Source organism: Syngnathoides biaculeatus, chromosome 5, assembly GCF_019802595.1.
Source record: "Syngnathoides biaculeatus isolate LvHL_M chromosome 5, ASM1980259v1, whole genome shotgun sequence".
Taxonomy (NCBI): domain Eukaryota; kingdom Metazoa; phylum Chordata; class Actinopteri; order Syngnathiformes; family Syngnathidae; genus Syngnathoides; species Syngnathoides biaculeatus.
In genome coordinates this window covers 9,470,234-9,491,835 of record NC_084644.1, presented here as the reverse complement: position 1 = coordinate 9,491,835, position 21,602 = coordinate 9,470,234, and the positions used below count along the sequence as shown (strand labels likewise).

At 41.9% G+C, this 21,602-nt stretch overlaps 1 protein-coding gene across 1 annotated transcript in view; it reads right to left on the bottom strand.

Annotated features, from left to right (window-relative positions):
- LOC133500805 (raftlin-like) overlaps positions 1-17,195 on the bottom strand; it is a 114,646-nt gene extending 97,451 nt beyond the window's left edge. The window contains exon 1 of the mRNA XM_061819946.1: positions 16,957-17,195. The gene's annotated coding sequence lies outside the window, so the exon portion shown is untranslated. The remainder of the gene's footprint in view (positions 1-16,956) is intronic.
- Between the last annotated feature and the right edge of the window lie 4,407 nt (positions 17,196-21,602).

Below are 21,602 nucleotides of genomic sequence, written 5' to 3'. Positions count from 1 at the left end.
ATACCTGTGATCAACCAAAAATGTATTTCAAAAAAATTACACTGTCATATCTTTTATGAAAGCATTTAAACTGTCCTAGTTTTGCCATAGTGACTAAACAAAGTGATTTGCTTGATGTCTCGGTTCAGTTGTGTCAAAACCAATTTGCAACAAATTTAATCATATTTCAAACGAATGCCCTTGACAAAAGCTTTCTGCATCTTATGAGTTTGTTTATATCGGGCGGCACAGTGGAGCAAGTGGTTAGAGCATCTGCCTCACAGTTCTGATGACCAGAGTTCGAATCCCGGCCCCGCCTGCGTGGAGTTTGCATGTTCTCCCCGTGCCTGTGTGGGTTTTCTCCGGGAACTCCGGTTTCCTCCCACATCCCCAAAAACATGCATTCATTGGAGAGTATAAATTGCTTGTAGGTGTAATTGTGAGTGCAAATTGTCTCTGCCCTGCGATTGGCTGGCAACCAGTTCAGGGTCCTGCGCAAAGATAGCCGGGATGGGCTCCAGCACGACCCTTGTGAGGATAAGCGGCTCAGATAACAGATGGATGTAAATACAGCACATCCTCATATCTCGACACAATGACGAACTAAGTAATTTTCTTGATAATGTCACCTGTAATTATTTCAAAATCAATTTACGACACACCGCATTTAATCATACCTCAAACGATAGCTCCTTGATTAACGCTTTCCACAGCGGAAATTATATTTTCTTTTGGTCCAAATGTTCTGGTTATAACCAAAAAAAAAAAAAATTAGTAATGCAAAACTTCACCTGTACTCATGTAACAAACCGGGATTGAGTCATATCTCGAATAAAAGCACTTGATAAGGGCCCCGTCAGTATGATGACACACTGAACAAAAAAAAAAAAGTCCCAGATCGTCAACTCTTATTAAAGTCACAACTCATTATCGAAACACATGAAATACACCACGGATGATTTTCCATTTCAGCCTTCACTTTTGAGAGCTTTTTCCCCCTACGATTATCTTCCAAAGCCAACCTCTTTACAGACTAAACTGTTGTTATTTTACCGCCAGGCTCGGGAGTCTGTCGGAATGAGGAGGAGGGGAAAAAAAACCCACAACAGAACCATCGGAGCAAATGATGAGCCGGCAGATTAGTGAGGTTTCCTGCAAAAAACAACAATACACGTTTAATTTAGTGCTGTGGATTATTACAAATCTTTTGTTTTAATAAAAAAGTATTAAACAACTTTGTTTTTACTGTATTAAAAAAAAACTACATTAGAGTGCCGTAATGCCGCATTTTAATAATAGAACATATCAATGCAGCCACTTTGTAATCGTCTTTTCCCTTTGATGCTGTAAGTACTGCTAAACATATTTGGAGTGAGCGAGCTCATTAATTTTTTAATATCAGGTTCAAAGACATGAAGGAAAACCTATGAATATGTAATCCGCATTAAAACAGCAGTAGAGTTACGACTGTACCCCAACTAGTTTTTCCTCAAATTATGGAACATAATCTACTATGCGGGTGGTAGGTAATGCTGTACAGTGTGTGGAAGGTAGACAAGCGTAAAGTTTAAAAAAATGTGTAGGAAATTGAAACTGGAACCGGAAGATGGATCGGCATCCTCAATTAAATGAGTAAATAAAGGGGAGTAGAAAAGGTTGATTTTTTTCACATCTTTGCTCTTCCTTGTTCCCACCAGACCACATTAAAAGAAAAGTTAAAAAAAAATGAAATAAAATAAGAGAAGAAGGCAAACCCCACTGTATCTCAGACAACAAACAGATATCTTCAGGCCACAAATGACTGGATCAGAATACGGAGTAATTGTATTCGTTAAAAAAAACATTATGCGATGGATGCGCTAGAAGAAACGATGGATGGATGGATGGATGGATGGATGGATGGATGGATGGATGGATGGATGGATTGATGGATGGATTGATGGATGGATGGATGGATGGATGGATGGGTGGATTGAATACCAGGTGAATTGACAATTGCAGGACCCTTATGAGGATAAGTGGCTAGGAAAATGGATGGATAGAAGAATGTACAGTGAAGAACATAAGTATTTGAACACCCAGCTATATCGCAAGTTCTCCCACTTAGAAATTATGGAGGGGTCTGAAATATTCATCGTAGGTGTTTGTCCACTGTGAGAGAGATAATCTTAAAAAAAAAAATCCAGAAATCACAATGTATGATTTTTTTTTAACGATTTGTTTGTGTGATACAGCTGAAAATAAGTATTTGAACACCTGTCCATCAGCTACAATTCTGACAAAATGAGACCAAAATGGAACTTTTTGGTCATAATTTCACAAACCGTGTTTGGAGGAAGACGAATGATGAGTTCCATCCTAAGAACACCATCCCTACTGTGAAGCATGGGGGTGGTAGCATCATGCTTTGGGGGTGTTTTTCTGCACATGGGACAGGACGACTGCACCGTATTAAGGAGAGGATGACCGTGGCCATGTATTGTGAGATTTTGGGGAACAACCTCTTTCCCTGAAGATGGGTCGTGGCTGGGTCTTTCAACATGACAATGACCCGAAGCGCACAGCCAGGAAAACCGGGAGTGGCTCCGTAAGAAGCATATCAAGGTTCTGGCGTGGCCTAGCCAGTCTCCAGACCTAAGCCCAATATAAAATCTTTGGAGGGAGCTGAAACTCCATGTTTCTCAGCGACAGCCGATAAACCTGTCTGATCTAGAGAACATCTGTGTGGAGGAGTGGGCCAAAATCCCTCCTGCAGTGTGTGCAAACCTGGTGAACAACTACAGGAAACATTTTGGCCTGTGTAATTACAAAGAAAGTCTACTGTACCAAATATTAACATTGGTTTTCTCAGGTGTTCAAATACTTATTTGCAGCTGTATCACACAAATAAATCGTTAAAAAAAATCATACATTGTGATTTCTGGATTTTCCTTTTTGGATTATCTCTCTCTCACAGTGGACATGCACCTACGATGAAAATTTCAGACCCCTCCATGATTTCCAAGTGGGAGAACTTGCAATATAGCAGAGTGTTCAAATATTTATTTTCTTCACTGTATGTAAGGCTAGCTGAATAAATGGATGGATTATTGCGTTGATTGTTGCATGAGACCATATAAAATATTTTTAACGCTCCTTAATGCTTTAAACTCATTAAAACACTTTTTAAAGCATTATTTTTTATACTGTTCTCCCGCTTGCTGTCAAGAAACAATATTATTATCATATAACATCACTTTGACGAAAGAAGACTCTCGCTTCCTGTTCTCCAACATTTTTAGCCAATACACATTTACGGAAACACTGACATACAAAAGAAGAAAATTCAAAATTGTATTTTCAATCACCAAAATCAAAACAAAAAGATTAGATTGACACCCCTCTATGACATAGAACAGATGGGTTATTAATTGAATACATTAATTCATATTAAATTGTATCCTTGATCTTTCAAAAAGCGCGGGTCTATTTGGGGAACCTAAGAAGGTTTTGTCGGAACACAATGAACAACAGGACAGGAAGTGCGAGGGGGGGATGGGGGGGGGGGAGATTGTGGACTTGCAGGGTTTGAACCGCAGGAAGTGTGCGCTGTCGTGAGGTGGTCGCGTGACAAGAAGAGGAAATGAGCAGACGGCGGAATTGCTAATGAGGTGAGCGGCAAGAATGGGAAAGGTGAGTCTCAATCAAGGGAGAAAACGGGAACGCGGGACTGAAGAGCGAGAAATGAAGATACGGCGGCAGAGCAAACAAAAGGAGCGAGGGGAGGAGATGCCGCAGATTAATTCGTGCCAGTCAACGTATATCAGAGTCTTACGGACAAACAGGAAGTCTTGTGGCTAACGAAACCTTTTACAGGATGGCAGACGGCACTCGTGACTCATATCACGATAAGCTGCAAAACCTACGAGTTCGACACGACATAATCCGACAGCTTCGTGGTAACGTGCGTGACAGCGGGCCAAATTTGAGCCCTTTCCTCCCTTCTGATTCAACTCAATTATCAGATGACTCCAAAGATCATCTCGAGTGATTATCTTGTGGTGTGGGGTGTGTCAAGAGATATTTTGTTCCCCAGTTTTCTCGGAAAACAGTCACGGCCAGCAATTGAAAGTGTTGGGCGGTGCAAATGCGGACTGACAATCGAGACAAATGTAAGCATTTTCACACCTTTCAAATTAAAATACACTTTTGGATGTTTCTAAAGCTGATCCTGAGTGATTATCCTGTTGTGTAGAGTCGAAAAACAATTTCAAGGTCATAGACATTTTAATTTGGAGTGTGATCCCCTAAAGTTGGAACAGACCTACTTGCTTGTCCCACGTCTCCCCCGAGACTTGGGTGAAGTTCTGCCAGAGGTGTCAGTTGAAATTCCTTCCGACCGGAGATTATGCCAGACGTTCACAGCAGACTTTGGGCCCGCCCGGTTGAACTGCATCTTCCACCACCATCGGAGCCATCTCCCCACCAGGTGGTGATGAGTGCACAGGTCCAACCCTCGCTTCACCCGAGCATCCAAGACAAGCGACCGCAAGTCCGATGACACAACCGCAGTCAGTCATCGAATGCCGTCCGTGGTTGTTCTGGTGCCAAGTGCAAGTATGGACACTCTTATGCTTGAACATGGTGTTTGTTATGGACAATCCATGGTGAGCAGATTCCTCCAATAAGAGAACACCACTCGAGGTTCTGATCGCTAGGATCGTCCCTCCAAATCATGCCTTTCCAGGTCTCACTGTCATTGCTCACATGGTTCCACCCCTTCTCAAGAGGACTGATACCAGAATCCAAGCCGTGTGTGGAGAACCTGACTATATATAGTCGGAACTTCTCAAAGTCACACACCAGATTGGACTCCTTCCCTACCAAAGAGGTGACATTCCACGTGCCTAGAGCCAGTTTCTGAAGCCCGGGGTTGGATTACCAAGGTCCCTGGTTTTGGCCACCATCTAGCTCACACTACACTCAAACTCTATGGCCCAACCAACAGGTTGTGGGTCCCTGGGAAAAGGGACCCACTTTACCCATTCGGGCTGTGCCTGGCCGGGCCCCATGGGTGCAGGCCTAGCCACCAGGGGGTCGCCTTTGAGCCCTGGCTCCAGACGGGGGCCCCAATGACCTAAATCTCCGTTTGTATTACTAATCATGGGAGTTTATGAAGCTGTGCTTTGTCTGGTCCCTCACCTTAGACCTGTTTGCCATGGGTTGACCCTACCAGGGGCATGAAGCCTCAGACAACTTAGATCCTAGGATCATTGGAACACACAAAGACCTCCACCAAGATTCTGTCACGGCTCAGGAGGGCACTGACATTAAAATCGAGCTATGTTTGGCAGTATACGTGTTAATAAATGATTATTTTCCTTGACATTGTCACAAAAAGCTCACTTTCTCTAATTTTTAATGATAAATCCGTGATTTTGGTGAAATGCTCTGTTCAAGAAAGGAAAAAGCTAGAAACAGACTTTTTGAGGTGAAAGAAGAGTGCATAGTCTTTCTTTTGGGAGGTTCGGTGTAAAACTGTATCGTCACCGAGGTGCAGAATTTCACTCTGCATCTCTAGAGATGAGTTATTGCAGGAAATTGTTGTCAGTTGACCCTGTTTTCAGTCATTTTGTCAGTTCACCGCACGGATCAGTTTTTTAGCACAAGTGTGCACCCAGATTCAAATCATTGCTTTGTGCAACAAGAGCTGTCGGGCAAAAACAGGAAGAAGAGATTAGTCGGTTTCCCTTCTGCTAAAGGAGCAACCAACGTCTTCACGTTTATTTCAGTGCAAGAGGTTTTATCGGTCATTTGTTGATTTGCAATATTTCACAACAGAAGCACGTTCAGGAGAGAAAATTTTGAATAGTTTGTAGATTTCAAGAAGATTCATACCTGGAAAACAAGCCAAAAATGAAGCAAGTATTGTAATCGAGTTAGAAAAAAAAAAAAAAAACAGTGGGATGTCTGGTTAGGGCGTTGGCCTCACAATTCTGCAGACCGAGGGTTCAATTCCCGTTCCTGCCTGTGTTGAGTTTGCATGTTCTAACCTGCCTGCGTGGTTTTCTCCTGGCACTCCAGTTTCCTCCCACATCCCAAAAACATGCATTCATTGGACACTCTAAATTGCCCCTAGGTGTGATTGTGTGTGTTAATAGTAGTTTGTCTCTGTGTGCCCTGCGATTGGCTGGCAGCCAGTTCAGGGTGTACTCCGACTCCTGCCAGACAATCGCTGGGATAGGCTCCGGCGCTTCAGTGACCCTTGTGATGATAAGCATTTTGGAAAATGGATGGATGGATCTATCCATCCGTTTTCTTTGCCGCTTATCCTCAAAAGGGTCGCGGGGAGTGCTAGAGCCTATCCCAGCTGTCAACGGGCAGGGGGCAGGGGACACCCTGAACTGGTTGCCAGCCATTTGTAGGACACACAGAGACAAACTACTATTAACACACACAATCACACCTAGGGGCAATTCAGAGTGTTCAATTCATGTTTTTGGGATGTGGGAGGAAACCGGACTGCCCGGAGGAAACCCACGCAGGCACGGGGAGAACAAGAAAACTCCACACAGACAGGGCCGGGATTGAACCCGGGACCTCAGAAATGTGAGGCCAATGTTTTTCCAGCTGATACACCGTACCGCCCTGGATGGATCTATAGATGTGAAATCTTGATTTACTGTAGGCCTGGAGATGATTTTATAAAGCTATATTTCCCCAGGTCCAGTATTAAAAACACCAACAGTCCATCAAGCGAATGATTGGCCCGGTCTCCAAAAACTTCTCAGTCGGGTCACAGACATTAGAGGATGCTGCAGAGGAGTTGCGGATGAAAACGATGAAATGGCGAGTAAACAATAGTCTGAAGTAAGTGGCATAACGCAGACCACGGCGAAAAACCAGCCCGTGCCTCCGCGCTGTCGCAAGGCCCGCAGATGCACACACACACACAAAGACAGCTATCGCCATGGGAACGAGCCCCTCACCATATGTCAGCTTCTCAGAAGAATAATAGGCAGCAATCTCTATCTCTGCCTGTCCCTTCATTCATTGTCACTTTCCCTTTCTGCCTCTGTTCAGGACCACCACCTTCTCCTCCTCTTCTCTCCTCTCCCACCTCCTCCCCTTTGCAGCTCCTCTTGCATGCCTTCGGCGGTCATGAGTTGGATTTGCGCCGCATAATACTTCCACGCCGAGATTTGTTGAGGGAAACACACACACACACACCCAAAAAAAAAGCGTCTGAGGCATACGTTCGCAAACACCCCGCAGGATGTCGGCCGGCCTAAAACTTGTGAATTCAATAAACACGAGGGGATTCCAGGTTGTGTCTGGGGAGGAAGATGGGGAACAAAAACAGCCACAGAGGCATGGTCATAAGTTTTGAAATATTATCGTGGTGTAGTGTGGCAAATGTGGCAAAAAAACAACAAAAACAAAAGAAACGTTTTACTGATCTGGATAGATTGTATTATATTATAGATTGTATGATTGTGATGAAATTGAATAAAAATGATTCCATTGAAATGAAGGAAAATTGTACTAATCCATTCAAACTTCCTGATAAAACCCAGCAAAAATTCAAGTGTTTTTAACAGCATTTACACAATCAGGATCCTTGGGGCCGATCATAGATTAGCAAGTTAAAAAATCAAATCAAATCAAAATCACCGAACCGATGACAAGATGGAGTAACGTGTCTATTTAAATGACTTGTGAATTTAGTTCACGGTGTACCCGCCTCCTGCCCGATGACAGCTGAGTTAGGTTCCAGCACTCCTGTCACCCTCGTGAGGATAAGCGGCTCAGAAAATGGATGGACGAATGGGTGGATTCCTGTGTACTGTACACTGCACATCTTTAAAAATAGCGTCAAATCATTTAGTCCAATTGCTCATGTCAAACCAACATAACATGCCAGAAATAATAATTAAAACACTTCCTAGCAGTATTAAAACTATGCGAACATACATCAAGCAAGCCTTGAATTAAAGTTCTCTCCTGAGCAGCGGTGACCTCCAGCATATTTTGTTTCCTCATTTGGCCTTATAATGCACATGATGTGATCGATTGTTGTTGCTATGGTAATGCGTAGACTGTATACGGTGGCATTTGAGTTGGCAGGACAAAGCCCCGGCGATTGGAAAAGACGGGATGTCGTTGTACCAGAAAACAATATTTTCTTGCGCTCGTCTGAAATAGTGCGATCGTACAAGACCGAATTTGTTTTGCAATTTCATCCCGGGCAGTACGTGTTGTCTTTCTCACGCTGCCGACATGTTTTTTTTTTTTTTTATGTCAAAAGGGATGTGACAAGGCTAAAAAGAAATCATCTTTAGGTTTCAAATATTCTGACGCGGAGTAAATGTCTTTAGTGGTGCCAATCGATGATGTCATTGATCGGATCGCCTTATTATCACAAAGCCGACTGTATAATATTAATAATTAGATACTTTATGAAAACATTTAACAATCATAATATAAAGAATTAAACCATGTTTTGAACATATTTTTGTTCAGTTCTATGGACAGTGTGCTGCTCCTTCTGCTGTCTGCGCCTTGGCCACTTGAGGGCAGTATAATATAGCCAGAAGCACACAGAAAAGGGATTGAAAATTTACTCAGTCAGCTGCAGCAAGATTAGTCACATTATTATCACATTGCAATGAGAATAAATCATATTGTATCGCACTGAAATAAGTGTAAATGATATCCATCCATCCATCCATTTTCTTTGCCGTTTATCCTCACGAGGGTTGCAGGGAGTGCTGGAGCCTATCCCAGCTGTCAGCGGGCAGGAAGCGGGATACACCCTGAATTGGTTGCCAGCCAATCGCAGGGCACACAGGGACAAACCACTTTTAACACTCACAATCACACCTAGGGGCAATTTAGAGTCTCCAATGAATGCATGTTTTTGGGGATGTGGGAGGAAACCGGAGTGCCTGGAGAAAACCCACACAGGCATGGGGAGAACATGCAAACTCCACCCAGGCAGGGCCGGGATCGAACCCGGGTCCTCAGAACTGTTGGGCCAACGCTTTACCAGCTTACCGCCTTGTAAAAAATATATTATTGAAATTTGTGCCAATCATAAACTGTATTGCATCGCTTTGTAATGGCAGTATATCACTCGGTAAGTGGACTGAATCGTATTGGAGCATATTGTCATTAAAAAGAATCGTATTGTATCATTTTATAATTGGTAGTGGTTCATCGTGTCGTGCTTAGACTAAATGATATCGTATTATAATGCATTCGTATGTAGATTTGATGGTATCGTAATTGGAATGAATTGTATCATAATTAGTCAATGTTGTATTGCGTCTAGTATCATATCGTAGCACATCAAAATTGGTGTAAAGCATATTATATATCTTTATTGGTGGTAATACTATCTCATCAATTTGTGTGAATCTGGAGTACTTTTCCACACATGGTATTGTATATATCACGTTATTAGCTATCTTGGGTTTAGCGACATTAGTGTCATATTGGTTTCTTAAAGATGACAAAACTTACGCAAAAAGTTGCACCGAGCTGGCTCATTAAGTGAATAAATAAATGAAAAAGCTGCCTGGAGCTGAAATTGTTCTCTCCGTAGGCGTCTATCGATGTGCACATTACACAATCAATGCGCGTCGCAATTTTCCCAACAAGTCAGTGATCCTTGCATGAATATAAAGACTAAATGCGGAGGTGGATGGTTGTTATCCAACAGCGACGCTACATACATTTCAAAGACGTATGCGCGGTGTCTTTGTCGGGAGGGCAGGAAAAATTAATTTTGCAGCAGGAGTGAAAAGACAACAATGGAGATGACATCACTCGTGGTGAAAATGCCAAAGGCCGTCTCGAAACGGGTCGCTCAGCGTGTCGTCCGACTGCTCCCGCCATCCAAAACGAAACAAGACAATTTAACGCCACCGAAACGGACGATTTTGCACAGTTTGAATCCGCAGGAGGTTAAATGAAAGGGGAGTAAGACTGTGCTGACACCTGTGTCAGCGATTAAAAATGCTGGTTTTCAAATTTGGGTTTGAAGTCAAGGTTGGCTATTCTGGTTCAGATTTAGAGTTTCAAATTAAGGTTTCACAGGTTCCCATTTCAAACTAAGGTTGGGAATTCAAATTGGAGTTTGAAGTCAAAATTTGCATTTTAAAGAAGGACTTGGGTGTCAAGCCAACGTTAGAGTTTCAAATTAGAATTTGGAAGATAAGGTCCCTCTTTCAAATTACGTTTTCAACCTCGATGTTGGGTTCCAAATTGGGCTTTGGTGTTTCAAACGAGAGAATTTTCAAATTTGTGTTTCAAGTCAAGATGGGGTTTCAAACTAAACGTATCAAATCAGTCTTTCAAGATAGTTTTCACATTTCAAATAAGGATTTAGGATTATAGTTTCAGTCTCGGTTAAGGTTTCAAATTAGGGTTTGAAGTCAAGGTTGGCTATTCCGGTTCAGATTTAGAGTTTCAAATTAGGGTTTCAAAGGTTGCCATTTCAAACTCATGTTAGGAATGCAAATTAGGGTTTGAAGTCAAAATTAGCATTTTAAAGAAAGACTTTTGTGTCAAGCCAATCTTAGTGTTTCAAATAAGAATTTTGAAGACAAGGTCACACTTTCAAATTAGGTTTTCAACCGAGACGTTGGATTCCAAATTGGGCTTTGGGGTTTCAAACCTTTTCAAACGAGGGAATTTTCAAATCAGTGTTTGAAGCCAAGCTAGGGTTTCAAACTAAATGTATCAAATCAGTCTTTCAAGATAGTTTTAGCATTTCAAATAAAAGGATTTAGGATGATAGTTTCAGTCTAGGTTAAGGTTTCAAATTAGGGTTTGAAGTTAAAATTTGCATTTTAAGAAGGACTTGGGTGTCGAGCCAATGGTAACATTTCAAATTAGAATTTTTAAGACAAGGTCACGCTTTCAAATTAGGTTTTCAACGTAGATGTTGGGTTCCAAATTGGGGTTTAGTGTTTCAAACGAGAGAATTTTCAAATTAGTGTTTGAAGCCAAGATGGGGTTTCAAACTAAATGTGTCAAATTAGTCTTTAACGATAGTTCTAGCATTTCAAATAAGAATTTAGGATTATAGTTTCAGTCTAGGTTAAAGGTTTGAAATCAAGGTTGGCTATTCTGGTTCAGATTTAGAATTTCAAATTAGGGTTTCAAAGTCGAGTCGGGTTTTCAAAGGTTGCCATTTCAAACTAATGTTAGGAATGCCAATTAACGTTTGAAGTCAAAATTTGCATTTTAAAGAAGGACATTTGTGTCAAGCCAATTAAATTTTCAACCTGGATGTTGGATTCCTAATTGGGCTTTGGTGTTTCAAACCTTTTCAAACGTGAGAATTTTCAAATCAGTGTTTGAAGCCAGGCTAGGGTTTCAAACTAAATGTGTCAAATTAGTCTTCAAGATAGTTTTAGCATTTCAAATTAGGATTTAGTATTATAATTTCAGTCTAAATCAGTGATTTCCAACCTTTATAGAGCCAAGGCACATATTTTACAATCGAAAAATGCCACAGCACACCAAAAAAAGGAAATATCACCAAAAATTGATCAATTAATTACTGTATGTACTTCCTGCCATGATTTTTTCCTGATTTTTTTTTTTTCTGTCTGTCATTGTTGCCTCACTGGCATAAATAGATGAATACTGATACATTATTTCTTGAAATAAATGTTTTTGTTTTTTTTAGCAATTACATAAAATTGGATAACTTCCCACACCACACCTGAAGAGCGCTCACGGCACACTAATGTACCCCGGCACAATGTTTGAGAATCACTGGTCTAGGTTAAGGTTTCAAATTAGGATTTGAGACCACGGTTAGCATCTCAAAGGGAGATTAAGGTTTCTAATCAGGGTTTCAAACTCCAGTTAGGGTTTCAAATCAGTGTTTAAATCCATGGTTAGAGTTTCAAGTATGACCCCTAAATGGTAATTTTCTTTTTGTTCACATTAAATTGGCCCCATAACTAAATTTAGATTACAATTGTTCCAAACATGATAGTTCTACCAAAAGTTTTGGGATTAGGTTCCTGCACTTTAAAAGCTCCTCAACTCATCCTCGTCTGTCTATAAATGGAAGAAAACATTGGAGTCAGCAGTCAATTTACCTCAATGACATTAAATCGGGCACATGGGAATCACACAGACTCCACCATGAAGTCATTAAAGCAGACATTGACGCGTGGTGGTAAATATCCCATCAGCGGAAGTGCCAACGTGTGAAAGTTCGTGCCAATGTCCACTCCTACCCGTGTCGCCGTCTGTGTTGACGTTGTTTTCAAAGCGTGAGGCGGGCCTCCCCAGGGGGCGTCGCCTGAGCCATGAGTGTAAACATGCGCTTATCTACCGAGTTAGCTACAGTACGCACGTGTCATAATTGAGAATTTTGGAGAGCGTCTGTGGGAAATTTCGTCAATTTGTAAGATGATGTTGGATCTGAGGGAGAAAGTTTGTCACATTCCAATTATTATCATATATCATACATTGCTCGTCCGGTCATTATCGTAATTTCACTACGCTGTACCATCTGTTCATCTGTTGTTGACCGATACTAGCATCTCGCACCAGAGTAGCAGCTGCTCCACTTGCACAGTTGACTGAGGCAAATCTGCAACACTTGCAGAACCGACAAATTACCGCACGACGAGGCACTTTAAACCGCGTACATTCCTTGAAGTCTTGAAACCGTTTGCACAATGCTCTATTAGGCACTCTAACTTCTCTAAATCCTATAGGACTCTGCATCCTTTCCACAATTAATTGTAAAAAAAAAAAAAAAAAAATAAGAATAATAGTAATTTTCATCTGTTTCAGTTGGCGAATAAAGATGATTCTGATTCGGGGGTGGAACCACTCAAGAGTAATTTGTGATTAACTTCTTATTTTTATTTCTTTTTTTTTTTAATTGGAGCATAAACATGAAATCAAATAAATATATGGGAGTCAACACACATCTGCCGCTATTTCAATTTTAAAATGCCCTTAAAACATCAACACGTGCATAATAGTGTGCAGAAACATTATTTGTTTTATTTACTTAAACGACTTGATGAAGAAGCTATTTGCTAAGCAAACTGAGCGATTGTGTGTGCACGTCCAACACCATATGATAAGGCTAATTTTGCCATATCGCTGCCAAAACAAAAATAGAAAACATCTGCAGTTAACGGCAAAATGAATTGTCAAGTTAGAAGTCAGCTGGAATAAATCACAATCACATTTTTTTTCATAGTTTGGAAAGTAAACACTGGCGGGCTGTTTTTTTTTTTAATTAAATACATTTTTTTCCCTCCCCAAAATGAGTCATTTTGATTGGCTTGCAAAGGCTATCTGCAGTCACTCACATTTGAAAAAATGTACGGGTGTGGTCCACCAGTCATGCCCACACATAAAGTTACGGGAGTGTGTTCTGTTTGTAATTATGAGTGTACCCCTTTAAGAGCGGGGGTGTGGGGGGGGGCTTTGTCAGGTAAACCTATGAAGTAGAAGTAGGCTGAGCGACAGGTCGCTGTTATAGACCGTGTGCTTGCCTGTTTGAAAAAAAAAAAAAAGATGTCGGGCTGTGGATCACTGCGCTGGATCGGTTTTCATGTGCGCTGAGAGTGTGTGACAAGTGCGCAATTGCGAAGTGGCGCAGCTTAGAGGGAACGTTGATCAAGACTACCCAAAATAAGCGATCTTTCAATATCTGTGTACAAATTTTACATATGTGATTTTTCGCGCTCGACTGTGCAGATTTGCGAGTTACGCGCCCGCAAATCACAGTGACTGCCTGTGACTGCATTATGTGATCTGATTTGCGCAACGAGCACCCTATGCGGAAGTTGAAGATGGGGTCTAAAAATGGACGTGCACTTGCATCAATAGTCAAGTAAAAGTAAACGATACGGAGCATTTTAAGTACTCCGAGAAGTACAGTTTTTGGAAAGTGTTACTCGAGTAAATGTAACTTAGTAAATGGAGCACGTTACTACCCACCTCTGGCCGAAAATAAGGACTGTGTGGTGACAAAATACTGTACCAACACTTTCAAAGTTGAACGAGTTCAGGCACCTGTCACTCAAACAGAGTATGTGCATGTATGTATAAATATTGTTGTAGTTAATAGAAAATACGTCACAATCTTGAGTAAAGATATCGCAGTTCATGGCTTCCTGGCATAAAAAAAAAAAAACGCTTATGACATTCAACTCGAGCCATGTTGCTCACGGTGTGTTTCTTAATTGCTTATCCATCCGTCCATTTTCTTAGCCGGTTATCCTCACAAGGGTCGCGGGAAGTGCTGGAGCCTATCCCAGCTGTCAACAGGCAGGAGGCGGGAGGCGGGGTACACCCTGAACTGGTTGCCAGCCAATCGCAGGGCACATTGAGACAAACAGCCGCAGTCACAATCACACCTAGGGGCAATTTGGAATGTCCAATTAATGTGTTTTTGGGATGTGGGAGGAAACCGGAGTGCCCGGAGAAAACCCACACAGGCACGGGGGGGGGGAATCGAAACCCAGGTCCTTAGAACTGTGAGGCCAATGCTTTAGCAATTGATCCACCATGCCACCCACTAACTAACATATAAGTGTAAAAAAATAACAAAAGATAACTTCGTTGAGGGTTCTGGTTTTTGGAATAAGTATCACTGGAAAAAAAAAAAAAGCCAAAGAAAAAGGTAAACACAGACTGTGTTCATGTGATGTCTCGTCCGACCAGGGATGCAAACATCTGAAGCGCAGAGAAGAAAGAAGGAAGAAGAAAGGGGACGACAACAACAACAACATTTTGTTAGCATTAACCCGGCCATTAGTTCAACTTTGACCTCTTTCCCGTGGCTCGGTGGCATGGCTGCGGCGTGACGCAACGCCGATCACTTCCACATTTAAAACCGTGCATGTGTGTGGAGTGTGTGTACACGCTTGCTGCGAGTGTGTACCAACAGTGTAAAGTTAATTCCACAGGCCGCCAGCTGGAACTAATTATCTGCACTCTCACTCTCTACACACACAGACACACAAACACGCACTCCTTTTCCTCTCTCATGCCCCCAAACTTCCTCCTCACTGACATCCCTCAGCTTGTTTTTTCCCCTTTAATCCACCATCACGTACAATACGATGCAGCAACATGGCCATATTTGGACTGCGGTATCACAACCATCCAGTGGGCCAGCGCCTCGTCGGAATTTTGGCTGCGGAAACAAGCTAAAACTCTCCTATGCCACCAAATGTAAGATACAGGAAGTTACAAATAAAGATAGTCATTTGTAATACAGTGAACCAGGACCTCAAATATGGGCATAATTGATGCCCATTATAATTGCACTGGGGATGGGAGATTAAACCCAAAATATTATTAAATAAATGGGGGACAAACCGCCGGTGTTTCTTTGTTTGCCCCTTTCTCGCCCCCCCCCCCCAAAAGAAACAAAAGAATAAATAAATGTAAAAAATAAATAATGGGCACCACGGTGGTTCAGCTGGTAAACGTTGACCTCACAGTTCTGAGGTCCCGGGATCAATCCCGGACCCACCTATGTAGAATTTGCATGTTCTCCCCGAGCCTGCGTGGGTTTCCTCCGGGTAATCCGGTTTCCTCCCACCTCCCAAAAACATGCAACATAAATTGGAAACTCTAAATTGCCCTAGGTGTGATTGTGAGTGGGGTTGTTTGTCTCTTTGTGCCCTGCGATTGGCTGGCGACCAGTTCAGGGTGTACCCCGCCTCCTGCCCGTGAACAGCTGCGAATAGGCTACAGCACTCCCCGTGACCCTCGTGAGGATAAGCGGCAAAGAAAATGGATGGATGGATGGATGAGAACAAAAACATATTGAATCCGAGTATGCAATGTGCGCTCGCCAGAGGTGCCTTGAGATACGAGTTTAATTCTTCCAGTTACCATGCCTGTAACTCAAAAACACTGGAATCTAAAATCATCTTAGTTTCTTGAAGGTAATTGATATATGCTATTATACTCCACTGTCTGCCAAAAAACCCCAAGTGTTTTTAATCGAGAAAATCGTACTCAATATTTACTTCATAAGACATGTGGTAAGAAGAGAATTAAATAGAATATAAACAACAAAACAACATTAAAAAACTTTGTCTTTTTATTTTTTACCAAATGCGCACTATTTGCCAAACTGCTGCTGAATGAATGAATGAGTGAGTGAATCGCTCAAATGACGGTGAATGATTCCCAACACAGCCAATGTGTATATCCCAGAATCAATAAAGGAAAAATATGGCAAATTGGAAAGTAGGAAGTGGTAATTTTACAGGTTCATTCACGCCTGCGTCCTCTCACTTCCAGTACATTTTTATTTTTTTTTTTCAAAATAAACTCATCAGTAAGCCATTTGTTACAAAATAACTAGGGTTTGAAAATGATGACGTGTTTTCCTGCCTGTAGCTTGTTGCACATGTGATGGTGTAAACTATTCATAAAGGCAATTATTAGTAGCATAAACAAATTATATTTGTATCTCGACTCGCTGGATCACCCTCACATTTTTAGTATGATGTTACATTGATGTGGAACAACGATAACTTGATGTATGGATAAATACCACCACAAAAACTAATGATCAAAGACACACAAAAGTTTATTTTTTAATACTTTCATATAGCAAAACACCTGGCGATATATTAGTGTCAAATTTGGTCATTAAAAGACTCCACTATCGATACTTTGTAATCCACGATCGATCATGACCATCACACACACGCGCCGTACGTGCGTCAGCGCCGTTAACGTGCACGCGCGCGTGATCGGACGTCCAGATGTAACGGACACGCGCTCCGGCTGCCGGTACCGTGACGTCGGCGTGAGCACGCGTGCGCCCAACTTGGCCGCCAGTGTCACGGAAAACAAACGATGGTGTCAACTTTCCGACTGACCAAAACGCGCTCACGACTGCGTTCGTATTATTGTAATAAATACAAATAATCATGTTATAGATGGAAATGTATGCGGAGAAGCGGGTTCAGTACTTACCTCTCGCGGTGGATCAAAGTGGAGAGCGTGCGTGCGTCAGGCGGAGAGAAGCATCCCACGCGTGGACGAAGGATAGACGGCTTGAAAGCGGCGTCGGTTCCGTGCTCAGTCTCCACCCTTGGCTGAACACGGTCCTCCGCGAGCGGGGTGAAAACGCTCCAAGTCCCCGCTTAGCGCGCGCAGATGTTCTGCCAGCTCAGGGAAACCACATCCTGTCACATTATTCACAACCTCCTCCTCCTCCTTGTTATACTTCTCCCCCTCCGTCCCCCCCTTCCCGCCCCCGCCCCCCCCCCCCGGCGCGTGTGTGCAATGCGCGTTCACGCGATCGTCTGTGTGCGAGTGTTGTGACCCGGCAGCCTCGCGTCCGCGTCCGCGTCTGCCGTGCAGCTTCCACTCGACTGGCTGAAGAATCCATCTGAGGAGATGTGAGGGAAGGGGGGGGGGGGATGCGGAGCGGTGGGGGCTTCGCTGAGAAATACCAGAGTTGGAGGGAGGGGGGTGGCACGTGTTTTTGGGATGGACTCATGTGAGACCATTCAATCTGATGGGACTTTCATGTCAAAATTAGAGTTGGTACTGCATCCAGTTTTTAAAATTTCGTTTCGTTACATTTACACCAGCGGTGTCCAAACTACATTTATTAATATTAATGTGCAACTAAGCAGATATCCATGCATTGTTTCGAAATAGTTTACGTTGATGTAAGTGCTGAAAACATATATACAAGGTCTTGCTTGGTGAGATATACCTTAAGCATTTTTTTCGCCGCTATAATTTTCCATATTTTTGTGGGTGGGGCTAAAACTGCCCCGTGATGTCAGCTGGTGTGTAAACTTTCTAGCCCAAGTTTCCCGTCCCCATCTCCCATATAAGGACAAAGTGATGTTTTTTTTTTTTTGGGGGGGGGGGGCTATGCTACTCAGTCATGTGTTAGCTGTGCTTAGCTTCCCTAACAAGGTCCGTTTACAACTTGCAGTTAGCAAGCTAAAGATGGCTACGCCCCGATATTGTGACTTCGGCGGGAGCAGAGCGCACCTGGTTATAAGCCTCACCCAGTACATTTGTAAAGGAAGTACCATTTGGTACATACATAAGCCGCAGAAGCTGTGTAAAATCCGCAAGTGCCCTCATTGAAACACAAGATATTTACACAGATAGATGGTACACAGAGACTTTAACACTAACGCTAGCGCCGCGCTAACAGGGCTGGTTAAAAAAAACAAAACATACCGGTAAAAATCACGGAAGTAACACGCTAGCGCAGCACTAACAGGGTCAGACCGGTAAAAGTCACTTCCTCGGCACATATATCCCACCGGTCTCACTCGTACCTTTTCCACTCGAGTGCCCCCTTGCGGCCGTGAGGGGGAAAAAAAATGCACAAATTAGTCGCATCGCCGCATAAACCTCAGGGCTGAAGCGTGTGGAAAAAAAGTTGCGGCTTATAGGCCGGAAATTACGGTAGTGTCTCAAGGTCTGATATGTAAAAATATCACAACAATCAATTCTGGTCCTCAAAAGCAAACTGATTTAAAGAATGCCACCGAATTATAGAAATATATATAATAATTAATATATATATATGAAATATTTTGGTTCTGCTCAAAACAAAACAAAAAAAAATACATGCATAGGTTTAAAAGAAAGCTCTGATGTTTCATTTTCTCAAAATAACTACAACATTATTTTTAACATGTGAATTGATTTTAGCACGTTTGAAAAAAAATGTCAAACATTGTCAAAGTTCCCATTGCATTCTTAAATTTTTCTCTATGCGGTCCTTCAAGGAAAAGGTTTTGGACACCCCGGATTTACACATATATTATAATTAGCCTACACTGATTAAACAATTTCATTTTATAAATTTAAAATAGGATCTCGAGTTACCGTTATCCTTCCTCCCAGTCATACCACCCTTAATTTGTTCCTTACCATCAATGTTTCCTACTAACCATTCTTCCTTCTAACTTCCCTCCCTTCTTTTGCTCGATCCAAATAATACAATTATGCATTTTTTTTCTACATTCTATCCATGACTGTGTTTTGTCTTTGAGGGGAATCAAGTCATCGCCCCGACACGCAGTACTCTCCCCCTACCCAATTTGTCAATGTGTGAGTTTAATACAAAACATGAATAAATAAATCTTTTGATCTTATTTGTTGAAAGAGTCATTCTGACTTGGCTGCAGTATATGCTAAATTAGAGCTGTGGAAACAGTTTTGCTGTTTCTGCCCCATATTGTGCCTTTAATTTATACAATAAACCACTGCGTGCGAGAAAAACACCCAATCAGAGCCAAAGCCCGAGTTGCGAAGCGTCAGCCATTTATAACGCGCTCACAGGCGCGACCTGCCGCGACCTCACGCTGACCTGTTGCTACCTTGTTGCCGTAGAAAAAAAAAAAAAAAAAACTCATTCATGATGTTGCTATAGCACTCAATATTTTGTGAAGCTTTGTCCGTGATGAGTGCACTTCAAATGATTGACACTATGGAAATCACACCTTCTGTCGCCGTAAAATTCAATCAGATGGACAAGATAGGGCCCGACATCTGCTTTTATTTTTTTTTTCACACATCATTTTTCATACGGCTGTCAAGCCATAAGGCAAATTTCCCCTTTCCCCACAGTGATTAACTTTGAAAATATTAAAATGCGTAATGGATGACCTAGAGTCTCCATCAGGAATGCTTCGACGGATGAGTAGTTTTGTTTTATTTCTGTTTTATAGAGCGGTATTCATCTTTCCATTGCTTTGACCTTCTTACATTCCTGCAACAGTTGAGAATTCATTTATTTAAAACACTGTCTGATAGATGTGCCGGAGTATACAGTAGATATGATCGTGATCACGGTAATTACAATACAATAGGCCTACATACTACATATTAATGCAGTAATAGAGATTTGATACTTACCAAGCTAGCTAGCTAGCTAGCTATTATATATAATAGAGTACCACAAAACTGTGTATAAACTGTTTCCATTCCTAACAGTAACTTCACTTTCTAATGTGACCCAATACAAGAGTTGTATCAAACGTTCTGTCCCTACCCTGAGATAATGCTCACTTTGGGGTGGTTCAGTGAACGAGGAAGTGTTTATTTTAGATTCTACTTTGATTTTAATCTTCGCCATTCCTTCATTGTTGGCCCAGTGAACAGGAAACAGGTGTGGCGTGTCGGAGCCGTTCGCGTTCATTTTTCGCCAGGCCGGAGCGCCTCCTGGTGTTCAGTGTGGGGAAAAGCAGTCTTTTGGTTACCTGTCGTCACTTGGTTTCTTCTCAAGCCCTAAAACAATAATAAAAAAATAAAATTGAAATTACTTTTTATTTACGCATTCATATGTATTTTATTTGCACCAAAGAAGTGGTTATGTGACAAGTTTATTTTTAATACTAGGTACAGGTACTAATTACAATGCCTAGTGCGCTTCAAATATGTTTTATTTCATTTATTCGATTGAATTGAGGTGAAATAGTGAAGAAAAATGGTAGTAAAAAAATTATCAATGCACATTTTTTTCTGTCATACACATGATAGAATTAACCAGTTACATTTTCATGTGTTACCTGTAACTATTCCCTAAAACAATTGTAAGGACAGAATAAGATGTAAACATTTTTTTTTTTTTGTGCTTATGAAAAAAAATACTGCAAGAAATTACATGTGTATATATATATATATATATATATATTATTTCATTCTTCACTGAACACTCTTTTTTTTCCCCATTTTTAACTGTCTTTCTAGTGTGGAAATAACTATTATTCAAAACGGCAGAACAGTGCCTCAGCTGGTAAAACGTTGGCCTCACAGTTCTGAGGTCCCGGGTTCAATCCCGGACCCGCCTGTGCGGACTTTGGATGTTCTCCCCGTGCCTGCGTGGGTTTACAATGTAGTGAAATATCAATCCCAGACGCCTCCCTGGTGAGGTGTTCCGGGCACATCCCACCAGAAAGGAACCCCGGGGAGGACCCAGGACACACTGGATAGACTACATCTCGTGGCTGGCTTGGGAACGTCTCAGGAACCTTCCAGAAGACCTGGATGAGGTGGCTGGGGAAAGGGAAACCGACTGCTCCTGCAACCTGACCCGGAAAAGCGGTAGAAGATGGATGGATGGATGGATGGAAGTAAAAACAGACTTTGTCATCCTTCTAATAGCTTTAGAAGTTCATCTACGTACAGCAACAAAAAAAGTTCATTTGAATACATAATGGAGCTAAAGAGAAGCAAGTCGGGCTGTGCTCACTACATTGTGATTTTCTATTTTCCGCCCTCCAGACAAAAGAGATTTGAAATTTAAAAAAAAAAAAAAAAAAAAATTGCCCCCATCATTTCCAGCTTTCTCACTTGGTGCATTCAACTGTCAGCTTCCACACTGCTGGCGCTGATGACTTGAAGGCAGCTATTACTTCAAATATGTCGGATCCAACCTCAAGTGGGGTGCATTTTTCCTCGTTCAAAGGTGCTCTGCTGTAGTAGGTTCAAATCGCCCCATCCAAACTTCGCACTGTTTTCTCCTGGAGTGCCATACGGCCAGATGACGTATCGATGGGATACTAGCTACAGTGGTGCCTTAAGATTTTAAGAGTTCATTTTGGTCATCGCGGTGATCACTTCAATAACTCAAAAAACAC